This window comes from Carcharodon carcharias, chromosome 2 (genome assembly GCF_017639515.1).
Source record: "Carcharodon carcharias isolate sCarCar2 chromosome 2, sCarCar2.pri, whole genome shotgun sequence".
Lineage (NCBI taxonomy): Eukaryota > Metazoa > Chordata > Chondrichthyes > Lamniformes > Lamnidae > Carcharodon > Carcharodon carcharias.
The window spans coordinates 106,876,793-106,892,515 of record NC_054468.1 but is presented as its reverse complement, the minus strand read 5'-3'; positions in this window follow the sequence as shown (position 1 = coordinate 106,892,515).

Here is a 15,723-nt window from a genome sequence, read left to right as displayed (position 1 = left end):
GCATCATCACCTCAGTAGCAGCATCATCACCTCATCAGCATCATCACCTCAGCATCAGCACCATTACTTCAGCATCATAATCAACTCAGCAGCAGCATTACCTCAGGAGCATCATCCCCTCAGCAGCATCATCGCCACAGCAGCATCATCACCTCAGCAGCAGCATCATCACCTCATCAGCATCATCAACTCAGCAGCAGCACCATTACTTCAGCAGCATCATCCTCTCAGCAGCATCAACACCTGAGCAGCATCATCCCCTCAGCAGCACCATTAACTCAGCAGCATCATCACCTCAGCAGCGGCATCACCTCAGCAGCTTCGTAACCTCAGAGGCATCATCCCCTCATCAGCAAAATCCCGTCAGCAGGGTCATCACCTCAGTAGAATCCTCAGCAGCATCATCCCCTCAGCAGCTATATCACCTCAGCAGCATCATTACCTCAGCAGCATCATTCCCTCAGCAGCATCATTACCTCAGCAGCATCATCACCTCAGCAGCAGCATCATCCCCTCAGCAGCTATATCGCCAAAGCAGCATCATTACCTCAGCAGTATCATCCCCTCAGCAGCATCATCTCAGCAGCATCATCACCTCAGCAGCATCCCCTCAGCAGCATCATCCTCTCAGCAGCATCATCACCTCTGCAGCATCGCCTCAGCAGCATCATCGCCTCAGCAGCATCATACACTCATCAGCATCATCCCCTCAGCAGCATCACCTGAGAAGCATCCTTAATTCAGCAGCATATTCACCTAAGCAGCATCATCTCCTCAGCAGCATCATCCCCTCAGCAGCATCATCACCCTCAGCAGCATTTCCCTTCAGCAGCATCATCACCTCAGCAGAATCCTCAGCAGCATCATTACCTCAGCAGGATCATTACATCAGCAGATTCATCCCCTCAGCTGCATCATCACCTCAGCAGCATCATCACCTCAGCAGAATCACCTCAGCAGCATCATCAGCACAGCAGCAGCATCCCCTCAGCAGTAGCATCATCCCCTCAGCAGCAGCATCACCTCAGCACCAGCATCATCCCTTCAGCAGCAGCATCATCTCCTCAGCAGAAACATCCCCTCAGCAGCATCATCCTCTCAACAGTATCCTCACCTCAGCAGCATCAGCTCAGCAGCAGCATCATCCCCTAAGCAGCAGCTTTCCCTCAGCAGCATCATCACCTCAGCAGCATCATCCCCTCAGCAGCATCATCACCTCAGCAGCATCATTACCTCAGCAGCATCATCCTCTCAGCAGCATCATCACCTCAGCAGCATCATCACCTCAGCAGAAACATCATCACCTCATCAGCATCATCACCTCAGCAGCAGCACCATTACTTCAGCATCATCATCACCTCAGCAGCATCGTTGCCTCGGCAGCATCATCCCCTCAGCAGCATCATCCCCTCAGCAGCATCATCACCCTCAGCAGCATTTCCCTTCAGCAGCATCATCACCTCAGCAGAATCCTCAGCAGCATCATTACCTCAGCACCATCATTACTCAGCAGATTCATCCCCTCAGCTGCATCATCACCTCAGCAGCATCATCACCTCAGCAGAATCACCTCAGCAGCATCATCAGCACAGCAGCATCAGCCCCTCAGCAGTAGCATCATCCCCTCAGCAGCGTCATCACCTCAGCACCAGCATCATCCCCTCAGCAGCAGCATCATCTCCTCAGCAGAAACATCCCCTCAGCAGCATCATCCTCTCAGTAGTATCCTCACCTCAGCATCATCAGCTCAGCAGCAGCATCATCACCTCATCAGCATCATCACCTAAGCAGCAGCACCATTACTTCAGCATCATCATCACCTCAGCAGCATCATCACCTCTTTAGCATCATCACCTCAGCAGCTGCATCATTACATCAGCAGCATCATCCCCTCAGCAGCATCATCTCCTCAGCTGCTGCATCATCACCTCATCTGCATCATCACCTCAGCAGCATCACCATTACATCAGCAGCATCATCCCCTCAGCTTCATCAACACCTCAGCAGCAGCATCACCTCATCAGCATCATCACCTCAGCAGCAGCACCATTACATCAGCAGCATCATCCCCTCAGCTTCATCAACACCTCAGCAGCAGCATCACCTCAGCAGCATCATCACCTCAGCAGCATCATCCCCTCAGCAGCATCTTCACCTCAGCAGCATCATTACCTCAGCAGCTTCATCCCCTCAGCAGCAGCATCACCTCAGCTGCATCATCACCTCAGCAGCAGCATCATCACCGCATCAGCATCATCACCTCAGCAGCAGCACCATTACTTCAGCAGCATCATCACCTCAGCAGCATCTTTACATCAGCAGCATCATCCCCTCAGCAGCATCATCATCTCAGCTGCATCATCACCTCAGCAGCAGCATCATCACCTCATCAGCATCATCAACTCAGCAGCAGCACCATTACTTCAGCAGCATCATCCCCTCAGCAGCATCACCACCTCAGCAGCATCATCCCCTCAGCAGCACCATTACCTCAGCAGCATCATCCCTTCAGCAGCATCTGCTCAGGATCAGCATCACCTCAGCAGCATCATCACGTCAGAGGCAACATCCCCTCAGCAGCAACATCCCCTCAGCTGCATCATCACCTCAGCAGAATCCTCAGCAGCATCATCCCCTCAGCAGCATCGTCAGCTCAGCAGCTGAATCAACTCCTCAGCAGTATCATCCCCTCAGCAGCTTCATCGCCTCAGCAGCATCATTACCTCAGCAGCATCATCCCCTCAGCAGCTGCATCATCACCTCAGCAGTATCATCCCCTCAGCAGCATCACCTCAACAGCATCATCATCTCAGCAGAATACTCAGCAGCAGCATCCCCTCAGCAGCATAATCGCCTCAGCAGCATCATTACCTTAGCAGGATCATCACCTCAGCAGCAGCATCATCATCTCATCAGCATCATCACCTCAGCAGCAGCACCATTACTTCAGCAGCATATATCACCTCAGCAGCATCCTTACCTCAGCAGCATCATCCCCTCAGGAGCATCATCACCTCAGCAGCATCATCCCCTCAGCAGCAGCATCATCACCTCATCAGCATCATCATCTCAGCAGCAGCACCATTACTTCAGCAGCATTATCCCCTCAGCAGCATCACCACCTCAGCAGCATCATCCCCTCAGCAGCAACATTACCTCAGCAGCATCATCCCCTCAGCAGCATCATCCCTTCAGCAGCATCAGCTCAGGATCAGCATCACCTCAGCAGCATCATCACCTCAGAGGCACCATCCCCTCAGCAGCAACATCCCCTCAGCAGCATCATCACCTCAGCAGGATCCTCAGCAGCATCATCAGCACAGCAGCATCATCCCCTCAGCAGTAGCATCATCCCCTCAGCAGCAGCATCACCTCAGCACCAGCATCATCCCATCAGCAGCAGCATCATCTCCTCAGCAGAAACATCCCCTCAGCAGCATCATCCTCTCAGCAGTATCCTCACCTCAGCATCATCACCTCAGTAGCAGCATCATCACCTCATCAGCATCATCACCTCAGCATCAGCACCATTACTTCAGCATCATAATCAACTCAGCAGCAGCATTACCTCAGGAGCATCATCACCTCAGCAGCATCATCGCCACAGCAGCATCATCACCTCAGCAGCTGCATCATCACCTCATCAGCATCATCAACTCAGCAGCAGCACCATTACTTCAGCAGCATCATCCTCTCAGCAGCATCAACACCTGAGCAGCATCATCCCCTCAGCAGCACCATTAACTCAGCAGCATCATCACCTCAGCAGCGGCATCACCTCAGCAGCTTCATAACCTCAGAGGCATCATCCCCTCATCAGCAAAATCCCGTCAGCAGGGTCATCACCTCAGTAGAATCCTCAGCAGCATCATCCCCTCAGCAGCTACATCACCTCAGCAGCATCATTACCTCAGCAGCATCATCCCCTCAACAGCTACATCACCTCAGCAGCATCATTCCCTCAGCAGCATCATTACCTCAGCAGCATCATCACCTCAGCAGCAGCATCATCCCCTCAGCAGCTATATCGCCAAAGCAGCATCATTACCTCAGCAGTATCATCCCCTCAGCAGCATCATCTCAGCAGCATCATCACCTCAGCAGCATCCCCTCAGCAGCATCATCCTCTCAGCAGCATCATCACCTCTGCAGCATCGCCTCAGCAGCATCATCGCCTCAGCAGCATCATACACTCATCAGCATCATCCCCTCAGCAGCATCACCTGAGAAGCATCCTTAATTCAGCAGCATATTCACCTAAGCAGCATCATCTCCTCAGCAGCATCATCCCCTCAGCAGCATCATCACCCTCAGCAGCAATTCCCTTCAGCAGCATCATCACCTCAGCAGAATCCTCAGCAGCATCATTACCTCAGCAGGATCATTACATCAGTAGATTCATCCCCTCAGCTGCATCATCACCTCAGCAGCATCATCACCTCAGCAGAATCACCTCAGCAGCATCATCAGCACAGCAGCAGCATCCCCTCAGCAGTAGCATCATCCCCTCAAAAGCAGCATCACCTCAGCACCAGCATCATCCCCTCAGCAGCAGCATCATCTCCTCAGCAGAAACATCCCCTCAGCAGCATCATCCTCTCAGCAGTATCCTCACCTCAGCAGCATCAGCTCAGCAGCAGCATCATCCCCTAAACAGCAGCTTTCCCTCAGCAGCATCATCACCTCAGCAGCATCATCCCCTCAGCAGCATCATCACCTCAGCACCATCATTACCTCAGCAGCATCATCCCCTCAGCAGCATCATCACCTCAGCAGCATCATCACCTCAGCAGAAACATCATCACCTCATCAGCATCATCACCTCAGCAGCAGCACCATTACTTCAGCATCATCATCACCTCAGCAGCATCATTGCCTCGGCAGCATCATCCCCTCAGCAGCATCATCCCCTCAGCAGCGTCATCACCCTCAGCAGCATTTCCCTTCAGCAGCATCATCACCTCAGCAGAATCCTCAGCAGCATCATTACTTCAGCACCATCATTACTCAGCAGATTCATCCCCTCAGCTGCATCATCACCTCAGCAGCATCATCACCTCAGCAGAATCACCTCAGCAGCATCATCAGCACAGCAGCATCAGCCCCTCAGCAGTAGCATCATCCCCTCAGCAGCGTCATCACCTCAGCACCAGCATCATCCCCTCAGCAGCAGCATCATCTCCTCAGCAGAAACATCCCCTCAGCAGCATCATCCTCTCAGTAGTATCCTCACCTCAGCAGCATCAGCTCAGCAGCAGCATCATCCCCTAAGCAGCATCATCCCCTCAGCAGCATCATCACCTCAGCAGCTTCATCCCCTCAGCAGCATAATCACCTCAGCAGCATCATTACCTCAGCAGCATCATCCCCTCAGCAGCATCATCACCTCAGCAGCATCATCGCCTCAGCAGAAACATCATCACCTCATCAGCATCATCACCTAAGCAGCAGCACCATTACTTCAGCATCATCATCACCTCAGCAGCATCATCACCTCTTTAGCATCATCACCTCAGCAGCTGCATCATTACATCAGCAGCATCATCACCTCAGCAGCATCATCTCCTCAGCTGCTTCATCATCACCTCATCAGCATCATCACCTCAGCAGCAGCTCCATTACATCAGCAGCATCATCCCCTCAGCTTCATCAACACCTCAGCAGCAGCATCACCTCAGCAGCATCATCACCTCAGCAGCATCATCACCTCAGCAGCACAATTTCCGCAGCAACGTCATCCCCTCAGCTTCATCAACACCTCAGCATCAACATCACCTCAGCAGCATCATCACCTCGGCAGCATCATCACCTCAGCAGCTGAATCATTACATCAGCAGCATCATCCCCTCAGCAGCATCATCACCTCAGCAGCTGCATCATCAACTCATCAGCATCATCACCTCAGCAGCAGCACCATTACATCAGCAGCATCATCCCCTCAGCTTCATCAACACCTCAGCAGCATCATCACCTCAGCAGCATCATCACCTCAGCAGCATCATCACCTCAGCAGCACCATTTCCTCAGCAGCATCATCACCTCAGCAGCGTCATCCCCTTAGAAGCATCACCACAGAGGCAGCATCACCTCAGCAGCATCATCACCTCAGAGGCATCATCCCCTCAGCAGCAACATCCCCCCGGCATGGTCATCACCTCAGCAGAATCCTCAGCAGCATCATCCCCTCAGCAGCTTCATCACCTAAGCAGCATCATTACCTCAGCAGCATCATCCCCTCAGCAGCATCATCATCTCAGGAGCATCATCACCTCAGCAGCTGCATCATCACCTCAGCAGTATCATCCCCTCAGCAGCATCATCTCAGCAGCATCATCCCCTCAGCAGCATCCACTCAGCAGCATCATCCCCTAAGCAGCATCATCCCCTCAGCAGCATCATCAACTCAGCAGCAGCATCACCACCTCATCAGCATCATCACCTCAGCAGCAGCACCATTACCTCAGCATCATCATCACCTCAGCAGCATCATTAGCTCAGAAGCATCATCCCCTCAGCAGCATCATCACCTCAGCAGCATCATTACCTCAGCAGCTGCATCATCTCCTCATCAGCATCATCACCTCAGCAGCAGCACCATTACATCAGCAGCATCATCCCCTCAGCTTCATCAACACCTGAGCAGCATCATCACCTCAGCAGCATCATCCCCTCAGCAGCATTATCCCCTCAGCAGCATCATCACCTCAGCAGCAGCATCATTACCTCAGCACCATCATCCCCTCAGCTTCAGCATCACCTCAGCAGCATCATCACCTCAGCAGCATTATCCCCTCAGCAGCGCCGTCCCCTCAGCAGCATCATCCCCTCAGCAGCATCCCCTCAGCAGCAACATCCCCTCAGCAGCATCACATCAGCAGCATCATCACCTCAGCAGAATCCTCAGCAGCACCATTACCTCAGCAGCATCATTACATCAGCAGATTCGTCCCCTCAGCTGCATCATCACCTCAGCAGCATCATCACCTCAGCAGAATCACCTCAGCAGCATCATCAGCAGAGCAGCTTCAAACCCTCAGCAGTAGCATCATCCCCTCAGCAGCGTCATCACCTCAGCACCAGCATCATCCCCCCAGTAGCAGCATCATCTTCTCAGCAGAAACATCCCCTCAGCAGCATGATCCTCTCAGTAGTATCCCCACCTCAGCAGCATCAGCTCAGCAGCAGCATCATCCCCTATGCAGCATCATCCCCTCAGCAGCATCATCACATCAGCAGCATCATCCCCTCAGCAGCATCATCACCTCAGCAGCTTCATTACCTCAGCAGCATCATCCCCTCAGCAGCATCATCACCTCAGCAGCAGCACCATTACTTCAGCATCATCATCATCTCAGCAGCATCATCTCCTCGGAAGCATCATCACCTCAGCAGCAGCACCATTACATCAGCAGCATCATCCCCTCAGCTTCATCAACACCTCAGCAGCATCATCACCTCAGCAGCATCATCACCTCAGCTGCATCATCACCTCAGCAGCACCATTTCCTCAGCAGCATCATCCCCTCAGCAGCGTCGTCCCCTTAGCAGCATCACCACAGAAGCAGCATCACATCTCAGCATCATTACCTCAGAGGCATATTCCCCTCAGCAGCAACATTCCCTCGGCATGGTCATCACCTCAGCAGAATCCTCAGCATCAACATCCCCTCAGCAGCTTCATCACCTTAGCAGCATCATTAGCTCAGCAGCATCATCCCCTCAGCAGCATCATCATCTCAGCAGCATCATCACCTCAGCAGCTGCATCATCACCTCAGCAGTATCATCCCCTCAGCAGCATCATCTCAGCAGCATCATCCCCTCAGCAGCATCCCCTCAGCGGCATCATCCCCTAAGCAGCATCATCAACGCATCAGCATCATCACCTCAGCAGCAGCACCATTACTTCAGCATCATCATCACCTCAGTAGCATCATTAGCACGGCAGCATCATCCCCTCAGCAGCATCATCACCTCAGCAGCATCATTACCTCAGCAGCTGCATCATCACCTCATCAGCATCATCACCTCAGCAGAAGCACCGTTACATCAGCAGCATCATCCCCTCAGCTTCATCAACACCTGAGCAGCATCATCAACTCAGCAGCATCATCCCCTCAGCAGCATTATCCCCTCAGCAGCATCATCACCTTAGCAGCATCATTACCTCAGCAGCATCATCCCCTCAGCTTCAGCATCACCTCAGCAGCATCATCACCTCAGCAGCAGCATCATCACCTCATCAGCATCATCATCTCTGCAGCATCACCAGCTCTTCAGTAGCATCATCCCCTCAGCAGCATCTTTACAGCAGCACGATTACCTCAGCAGCATCATTACCTCAGCAGCATCATCCCCTCAGCAGCAACATCCCCTCAGCAGCATCACATCAGCAGCATCATTACCTCAGATGCATCATCACCTAAACAGAATCATGCACTCAGCAGCAAAATTACGTCAGCAGCATCACTACGTCAGCAGCATCATCCCCTCAGCAGCATCATCCCCTCAGCAGCAGCATCATCCTCTCAGCTGCATCGTCTCCTCAGCAGCAGCATCATCACCTCAGCAGCATCATCACCTCAGCAGCAGCATCATGCCCTCATCAGCAACATCATCCCCTCAGCAGCATCATTACCTCAGCAGCATCATTCCCTCAGCAGCATTATCCCCTCAGCTGCATCATCACCGCAGCAGCATCATCCCCTCAGCATCATCCTCAGCAGCATCACCTCAGCAGCAGCATCATCCCCTCAGCAGCATCATTCTCTCAGCAGTATCCTCGCCTCAGCAGCATCAGCTCAGCAGCATCATCATCCGCAAAGCAGCATCATCCCCTCAGCAGCATCGTCACCTCAGCAGCTGCATCATTACCTCAGCAGTATCATCGCCTCAGCAGCATCATCTCAGCCGCATCATCCCCTCAGTAGCTTCCCCTCAGCTGTATCCTCACCTCAGCAGCATCATCTCAGCAGCAGCATCATCCCCAAAGCAGCATCATCCCCTCAGCAGCATCATCACCTCAGCAGCATCATCCCCTCAGCAGCATCTTCACCTCAGCAGCATCATTACCTCAGCAGCATCGTCCCCTCAACAGCATCATCACCTTAGCAGAAGCACCATCACCTCATCAGCATCATCACTTCAGCAGCAGCACCATTACTTCAGCAGCATCATCACCTCAGCAGCATCATCACCTCTTTAGCATCATCACCTCAGCAGCTGCATCATTACATCAGCAGCATCATCACCTCAGCAGCATCATCTCCTCAGCTGCTTCATCATCACCTCATCAGCATCATCACCTCAGCAGCAGCTCCATTACATCAGCAGCATCATCCCCTCAGCTTCATCAACACCTCAGCAGCAGCATCACCTCAGCAGCATCATCACCTCAGCAGCATCATCACCTCAGCAGCACAATTTCCGCAGCAACGTCATCCCCTCAGCTTCATCAACACCTCAGCATCAACATCACCTCAGCAGCATCATCACCTCGGCAGCATCATCACCTCAGCAGCTGAATCATTACATCAGCAGCATCATCCCCTCAGCAGCATCATCACCTCAGCAGCTGCATCATCAACTCATCAGCATCATCACCTCAGCAGCAGCACCATTACATCAGCAGCATCATCCCCTCAGCTTCATCAACACCTCAGCAGCATCATCACCTCAGCAGCATCATCACCTCAGCAGCATCATCACCTCAGCAGCACCATTTCCTCAGCAGCATCATCCCCTCAGCAGCGTCATCCCCTTAGAAGCATCACCACAGAGGCAGCATCACCTCAGCAGCATCATCACCTCAGAGGCATCATCCCCTCAGCAGCAACATCCCCCCGGCATGGTCATCACCTCAGCAGAATCCTCAGCAGCATCATCCCCTCAGCAGCTTCATCACCTAAGCAGCATCATTACCTCAGCAGCATCATCCCCTCAGCAGCATCATCATCTCAGGAGCATCATCACCTCAGCAGCTGCATCATCACCTCAGCAGTATCATCCCCTCAGCAGCATCATCTCAGCAGCATCATCCCCTCAGCAGCATCCACTCAGCAGCATCATCCCCTAAGCAGCATCATCCCCTCAGCAGCATCAACAACTCAGCAGCAGCATCACCACCTCATCAGCATCATCACCTCAGCAGCAGCACCATTACCTCAGCATCATCATCACCTCAGCAGCATCATTAGCTCAGAAGCATCATCCCCTCAGCAGCATCATCACCTCAGCAGCATCATTACCTCAGCAGCTGCATCATCTCCTCATCAGCATCATCACCTCAGCAGCAGCACCATTACATCAGCAGCATCATCCCCTCAGCTTCATCAACACCTGAGCAGCATCATCACCTCAGCAGCATCATCCCCTCAGCAGCATTATCCCCTCAGCAGCATCATCACCTCAGCAGCAGCATCATTACCTCAGCACCATCATCCCCTCAGCTTCAGCATCACCTCAGCAGCATCATCACCTCAGCAGCATTATCCCCTCAGCAGCGCCGTCCCCTCAGCAGCATCATCCCCTCAGCAGCATCCCCTCAGCAGCAACATCCCCTCAGCAGCATCACATCAGCAGCATCATTACCTCAGCTGCATCATCACCTAAACAGAATCATGCACTCAGCAGCAAAATTACGTCAGCAGCATCACTACGGCAGCAACATCATCACCTAAGCAGCCTCATCACCTCAGCAGCAGCATCCGATCAACGATATCATCCCCTCAGCAGCATCATCCCCTCAACAGCAGCATCATCCCCTGAGCAGCATCGATTCCTCAGCAGCAGCATCATCACCTCAGCAGCAGCATCATCACCTCAGCAGCATCATCCCCACCGCAGAATTATCATCACCTCAGAAGCATCATCCCCTCAGCAGCAGCATCATCCCCTCAGCAGCATCATCACAACAGCACCAGCATCATCCCCTCAGCAGCAGCATCACCTCAGCAGCAACATCATCTCCACAGCAGCATCATCACCTCAGCAGCAGCATCATCACTTCAGCAGCATCATCATCTCAGCAGCAGCATCATCCCATCAGCGGCATCAAGACCTCAGCAGCATCATCATCACCCCAGCAGCATCATCACCTCAGCAGCAGCAACATCACTTCAGCAGCATCATCCCCTCAGCAGCATTATCATCACCTCAGCAACATGATCCCCACAGCAGCAACATCATCCCCTCAGCAGCATCATCACCTCGGCAGCAGCATCATGCCCTCATCAGCAACATCATCCCCTCAGCAGCATCATTAACTCAGCAGCATCATTTCCTCAGCAGCATTATCCCCTCAGCAGCATCATCACCGCAGCAGCATCATCCCCTCAGCAACATCCTCAGCAGCATCACCTCAGCAGCAGCATCATCCCCTAAGCAGCATCATTCTCTCAGCAGTATCCTCACCTCAGCAGCATCAGCTCAGCAGCAGCATCATCCCCTATGCAGCATCATCCCCTCAGCAGCATCATCACATCAGCAGCATCATCCCCTCAGCAGCATCATCACCTCAGCAGCTTCATTACCTCAGCAGCATCATCCCCTCAGCAGCATCATCACCTCAGCAGCAGCACCATTACCTCAGCAGCATCATTACATCAGCAGATTCGTCCCCTCAGCTGCATCATCACCTCAGCAGCATCATCACCTCAGCAGAATCACCTCAGCAGCATCATCAGCAGAGCAGCTTCAAACCCTCAGCAGTAGCATCATCCCCTCAGCAGCGTCATCACCTCAGCACCAGCATCATCCCCCCAGTAGCAGCATCATCTTCTCAGCAGAAACATCCCCTCAGCAGCATGATCCTCTCAGTAGTATCCCCACCTCAGCAGCATCAGCTCAGCAGCAGCATCATCCCCTATGCAGCATCATCCCCTCAGCAGCATCATCACATCAGCAGCATCATCCCCTCAGCAGCATCATCACCTCAGCAGCTTCATTACCTCAGCAGCATCATCCCCTCAGCAGCATCATCACCTCAGCAGCAGCACCATTACTTCAGCATCATCATCATCTCAGCAGCATCATCTCCTCGGAAGCATCATCACCTCAGCAGCAGCACCATTACATCAGCAGCATCATCCCCTCAGCTTCATCAACACCTCAGCAGCATCATCACCTCAGCAGCATCATCACCTCAGCTGCATCATCACCTCAGCAGCACCATTTCCTCAGCAGCATCATCCCCTCAGCAGCGTCGTCCCCTTAGCAGCATCACCACAGAAGCAGCATCACATCTCAGCATCATTACCTCAGAGGCATATTCCCCTCAGCAGCAACATTCCCTCGGCATGGTCATCACCTCAGCAGAATCCTCAGCATCAACATCCCCTCAGCAGCTTCATCACCTTAGCAGCATCATTAGCTCAGCAGCATCATCCCCTCAGCAGCATCATCATCTCAGCAGCATCATCACCTCAGCAGCTGCATCATCACCTCAGCAGTATCATCCCCTCAGCAGCATCATCTCAGCAGCATCATCCCCTCAGCAGCATCCCCTCAGCGGCATCATCCCCTAAGCAGCATCATCAACTCATCAGCATCATCACCTCAGCAGCAGCACCATTACTTCAGCATCATCATCACCTCAGTAGCATCATTAGCACGGCAGCATCATCCCCTCAGCAGCATCATCACCTCAGCAGCATCATTACCTCAGCAGCTGCATCATCACCTCATCAGCATCATCACCTCAGCAGAAGCACCGTTACATCAGCAGCATCATCCCCTCAGCTTCATCAACACCTGAGCAGCATCATCAACTCAGCAGCATCATCCCCTCAGCAGCATTATCCCCTCAGCAGCATCATCACCTTAGCAGCATCATTACCTCAGCAGCATCATCCCCTCAGCTTCAGCATCACCTCAGCAGCATCATCACCTCAGCAGCAGCATCATCACCTCATCAGCATCATCATCTCTGCAGCATCACCAGCTCTTCAGTAGCATCATCCCCTCAGCAGCATCTTTACAGCAGCACGATTACCTCAGCAGCATCATTACCTCAGCAGCATCATCCCCTCAGCAGCAACATCCCCTCAGCAGCATCACATCAGCAGCATCATTACCTCAGATGCATCATCACCTAAACAGAATCATGCACTCAGCAGCAAAATTACGTCAGCAGCATCATCCCCTCAGCAGCATCATCCCCTCAGCAGCAGCATCATCCTCTCAGCTGCATCGTCTCCTCAGCAGCAGCATCATCACCTCAGCAGCATCATCACCTCAGCAGCAGCATCATGCCCTCATCAGCAACATCATCCCCTCAGCAGCATCATTACCTCAGCAGCATCATTCCCTCAGCAGCATTATCCCCTCAGCTGCATCATCACCGCAGCAGCATCATCCCCTCAGCATCATCCTCAGCAGCATCACCTCAGCAGCAGCATCATCCCCTCAGCAGCATCATTCTCTCAGCAGTATCCTCGCCTCAGCAGCATCAGCTCAGCAGCATCATCATCCGCAAAGCAGCATCATCCCCTCAGCAGCATCGTCACCTCAGCAGCTGCATCATTACCTCAGGAGTATCATCGCCTCAGCAGCATCATCTCAGCCGCATCATCCCCTCAGTAGCTTCCCCTCAGCTGTATCCTCACCTCAGCAGCATCATCTCAGCAGCAGCATCATCCCCAAAGCAGCATCATCCCCTCAGCAGCATCATCACCTCAGCAGCATCATCCCCTCAGCAGCATCTTCACCTCAGCAGCATCATTACCTCAGCAGCATCGTCCCCTCAACAGCATCATCACCTTAGCAGAAGCACCATCACCTCATCAGCATCATCACTTCAGCAGCAGCACCATTACTTCAGCAGCATCATCACCTCAGCAGCATCATCACCTCAGCAGCATCTGCCCCTCAGCAGAAGCATCATTCCCTCAGCAGCATCATCGCCTCAGCTGCAAAATCATCCCCTCATCAGCAGCATCAGCCCCTCAGCAGCATCATTCCCTCAGCAGCAACATCATCACCTCAGCATCATAATCGCCTCAGCAGCATCATCACCTCCGCAGCATCATCACCTCAGCAGCATCCTCTGCAGCATCACCTCAGCTGCTGCATCATCCCCTCAGCAGCATCTTCCTCTCAGCTGCATCCTCACCTCGGCAGCATCATCTCAGCAGCAGCATCATCCCCTAAGCAGCATCATCACCTCAGCAGCATCATCACCTCAGCAGCATCATCCCCTCAGCAGCATCTTCACCTCAGCAGCATCATTACCTCAGCAGCATCATCCCCTCAGCAGAAGCATCACCTCAGCTGCATCATCACCTCAGCAGCAGCATCATCACCTCATCAGCATCATCACCTCAGCAGCAGCACCATTCCTTCAGCAGCATCATCACCTCAGCAGCATCGTTACATCAGCAGCATCATCCCCTCAGCAGCATCATCACCTCAGCAGCATCATCCTCTCAGCAGCAGCATCATCACGTCAGAGGCATCATCCCCTCAGCAGCAACATCCCCTCAGCAGCATCATCACCTCAGCAGAATCCTCAGCAGCATCATCCCCTCAGCAGCATCATCACCTCAGCAGCTGAATCAACACCTCAGCAGTATCATCCCCTCAGCAGCATCATCCTCTCAGCTGTATCCTCACCTCAGCAGCATCATCTCAGCAGCAGCATCATCCCCTAAGGAGCAGCATCGCCTCAGCAGCATCATCACCTCAGCAGCATCATCCCCTCAGCAGCATCTTCACCTCAGCAGCATCATTACCTCAGCAGCATCATCCCCTCAACAGCATCATAACCTAAGCAGCATCATCACCTCAGCAGCAGCATCATCACCTCATCAGCATCATCACCTCAGCAGCAGCACCACTACTTCAGCAGCATCATCACCTCAGCAGCATCATTACCTTAGCAGCATCATCCCCTCAGCAGCTGCATCATCACCTCAGCAGCATCATCCCTTCAGCAGCATCCCCTCAGCAGCATCAATACCTCAGCAGCACCATCCCCTCCCCAGCAGCATCATCCCCTCAGCTGTTTACTCAGCAGCATCATCTCAGCTGCTGCATCATCCCCTCAGCAGTATCAACCTCTCAGCTGTATCCTCACCTCAGCAGCATCATCTCAGCAGCGGCATCATCCCCTAAGCAGCAGCATCGCCTCAGCAGCATCATCACCTCAGTAGCATCATCCCCACAGCAGCATCTTCACCTCAGCAGCATCATTACCTCAGCAGCATCATCACCTCAGCAGCAGCACCACTACTTCAGCAGCATCATCACCTCATCAGCATCATCACCTCAGCAGCAGCACCGTTACTTCAGCAGCATCATCCCCTCAGCAGCATCACCACCTCAGCAGCATCATCCCCTCAGCAGTATCAGCTCAGGATCAGCATCACCTCAGCAGCATCATCACCTCAGAGGCATCATCCCCTCAGCAGCAACATCCCCTCAGCAGCATCATCCCCTCAGCAGCATCATCACCTCAGCAGCATCATCCGCTCAGAAGCATCATCACCTCAGCAGCATCGTCACCTCAGCAACTGCATCATTACCTCAGCATTATCATCGCCTCATCAGCATCATCTCAGCCGCATCATCCCCTCAGTAGCATCCCCTCAGCTGTATCCTCACCTCAGCATCATCGCCTCAGCTGCAGCATCATCCCCTCATCAGCAGCATCAGCCCCTCAGCAGCATCATTCCCTCAGCAGCAACATCATCACCTCAGCATCATCATCGCCTCAGCAGCATCATCA